Raw genomic sequence first — 3,144 nt, forward strand, 5'->3', positions numbered from 1 at the left:
TAATGGTGCAGTACATTATGAGGTGTCTACAGTAGTAGACTATGTAGCAGAGTGTTTAATGGTGCAGTACATTATGAGGTGTCTACAGTAGTAGCCTATGTAACAGAGTGTTTAATGGTGCAGTACATTATGAGGTGTCTACAGTAGTAGACTATGTAGCAGAGTGTTTAATGGTGCAGTACATTATGAGGTGTCTACAGTAGTAGACTATGTAGCAGAGTGTTTAATGGTGCAGTACATTATGAGGTGTCTACAGTAGTAGACTATGTAGCAGAGTGTTTAATGGTGCAGTACATTATGAGGTGTCTACAGTAGTAGACTATGTAGCAGAGTGTTTAATGGTGCAGTACATTATGAGGTGTCTACAGTAGTAGACTATGTAGCAGAGTGTTTAATGGTGCAGTACATTATGAGGTGTACAGCTGTTGGGTCAGTGTCTAGGTGGTTACTAGCATCAGAGTCTTTACTGAAGGAGACAGTAGCATAGTGGAGTCAGGCTGGATCTCTGGGGAAGTTGACAGTAGCATAGTGGAGACAGGCTGGATCTATTGGGAATTTGACAGTAGCATAGTGGAGACAGGCTGGATCTCTGGGGAAGTTGACAGTATCATAGTGGAGCCAGGCTGGATCTCTGGGGAAGTTGACAGTAGTATAGTGGAGTCAGGCTGGATCTCTGGGGAAGTTGACAGTAGTATAGTGGAGACAGGCTGGATCTCTGGGGAAGTTGACAATAGTATAGTGAAGACAGGCTGGATCTCTGGGGAAGTTGACAGTAGTATAGTGGAGACAGGCTGGATCTCTGGGGAAGTTGACAGTAGCATAGTGGAGACAGGCTGGATCTCTGGGGAAGTTGACAGTAGCATAGTGGAGACAGGCTGGATCTCTGGGGAAGTTGACAGTAGCATAGTGGAGACAGGCTGGATCTCTGGGGAAGTTGACAGTAGTATCGTGGAGACAGGCTGGATCTCTGGGGAAGTTGACAGTAGTATAGTGGAGTCAGGCTGGATCTCTGGGGAAGTTGACAGTAGTATAGTGGAGACAGGCTGGATGTCAGGGGAAGTTGACAGTAGCATAGTGGAGACAGGCTGGATCTCTGGGGAAGTTGACAGTAGCATAGTGGAGACAGGCTGGATCTCTGGGGAAGTTGACAGTAGCATAGTGGAGACAGGCTGGATGTCAGGGGAAGTTGACAGTAGCGTAGGTCACATTGTCTGGAACCTCTGTGGACGGACCAAAGTTGAAGTGGATGTCATCTCGACGAGGATTGGTTGCGTTGGTATAGATGGTGGTGATGTCACAGGCTGTATCTGGGTTCTGATTGGTTGTAGTGGCGTAGATGGGGTTAGTGATGGTTCCTGTGTCTGGATCTAGGTTGGTTGTCATGGAGTCAGGCACCAACAGGCTGGCAGAGTGTTTGGATGCTGAAGAGGATCACAAACATGTTATTTAGAAAAATCTATATTTATGTTTTACATATTTGTTAATTTTTTAAATAATGTTTGTGTGTGATAACTAGTGTACCTGTTGGTCTCCTGTCTCTGTCTCTCCTCTGTCTGAAGAACATGAACAGCAGCAGACCCAGCAGTAGTAGAACAACACCCAGAACAACACCAGAGAACATCACAACACCTAGAATACCCAGAACAACACCAGAGAACATCACAACACCTAGAACACCCAGAGCAACACCAGAGAACATCACATCACCTAGAACACCCAGAGCAACACCAGAGAACATCACATCACCTAGAACACCCAGAGACAACACCAGAGAACATCACATCACCTAGAACACCCAGAGCAACACCAGAGAACATCACATCACCTAGAACACCCAGAGACAGTACTCAGGCATAATGTAACAGTGATGCTACATTTAGCTCGTCTCTACTGTACTGTACCTCTGGGTTTCTACCATCTCAGAGGGAGGGAGGAGGGAGGACAACATTAGACAGAGAAACAGGTGGTGTTGATGAGAGCAGAACATAGAGAGGAAATGTCAATGAGATATCAATAGTCACAGTCAGATTATTCAATCTAATATCAAGTATCAGGCAAAGTCAATGTGTTGTTAATGTGGTTCAATGTTATTCACTGTCTGGAGGTGGAAGATGTAATGACTAGTTTCCACCACAAGGTAGAAAAACTGTACTTCAAATCTATGATACTCCCCACTTAACATACTGCTTGACTAGTTGGGCCCAAGCTTGCTGTACAACATTAAAACCTATTCAGTCTGTCTACAAACAGGCTCTCAAAGTGCTTGATAGGAAGCCCAATAGCCATCATCATTGTCACATCCTTAGAAAGCATGAGCTCTTGAGTTGGGAAAATCTTGTGCAATACACCGACGCATGTCTTGTATTCAAGATCCTTAATGGCCTGGCTCCCCCTCCACTCAATATTTTTGCTAAACAGAAAACCCAGACATATGGCAGCAGATCCACAAGGTCTGCCATGAGAGGTGACTGTATAGTTCCCCTAACGAAAAGCACCTTTAGTAAATCTGCATTCTCTGTGAGAGCTTCCCATGTCTGGAATACACTGCCATCAGACACACATAACTGCACCACATATCACACTTTCACAAAATGCTTGAAGACATGGCTAAAGGTCAATCAGATTTGTGAACATGGTCCCTAGCTGTGTGTTGCCGCTTTCCATGTTGTCTGTTGTCTGTAGCTTGTGAGGTGTGGAAACACTTTGTTGCTTTTATGAATTTTGTCTTGCTGCTTTTTGTTCTATGTTGCTCTGTCTGTATGCTACGTCTTGCTTGTCCTATGTTGCTCTGTCTGTATGCTATGTCTTGCTTGTCCTATGTTGCTATGTCTTGCTTGTTCTATGTTGCTATTGTCTATATTGTAATTGTTTTTAATAACCTGCCCAGGGACTGCGGTTGAAAATTAGCCGGCTGGCTAAAGCCGGCACTTTTACTGAAACGTTGATTAATGTGCACTGTCCCTGTAAAAATAAAAAATAAACTCAACTCAAGGTGGTGTATCTTTAGATTCATATTTGTAGTTTATGAGGACAGGATGCTTGGTAGTTGTAGTCCATGTTACCGTATGGTATTTTTTTAAAGACCATGTTACAATATGATGCTTGGTAGTTGTAGTTTATCTCTCAGGGTCATGCAGTGCCGAG

At 44.1% G+C, this 3,144-nt stretch overlaps 1 long non-coding RNA gene across 1 annotated transcript; it reads right to left on the minus strand.

Moving 5' to 3' along the window:
- LOC135560054 (uncharacterized) lies at positions 1-2,133 on the minus strand. Its single transcript, XR_010458663.1, has 3 exons — positions 1,826-2,133; positions 1,522-1,786; positions 1-1,421 (listed from the first exon to the last, which is right to left on the minus strand). It is a non-coding gene; the product is annotated as an uncharacterized LOC135560054 (long non-coding RNA).
- Positions 2,134-3,144: the final 1,011 nt, after the last annotated feature.

The sequence above is a fragment of the Oncorhynchus nerka genome, linkage group LG15, assembly GCF_034236695.1.
Source record: "Oncorhynchus nerka isolate Pitt River linkage group LG15, Oner_Uvic_2.0, whole genome shotgun sequence".
Classification (NCBI taxonomy): Eukaryota; Metazoa; Chordata; class Actinopteri; order Salmoniformes; family Salmonidae; genus Oncorhynchus; species Oncorhynchus nerka.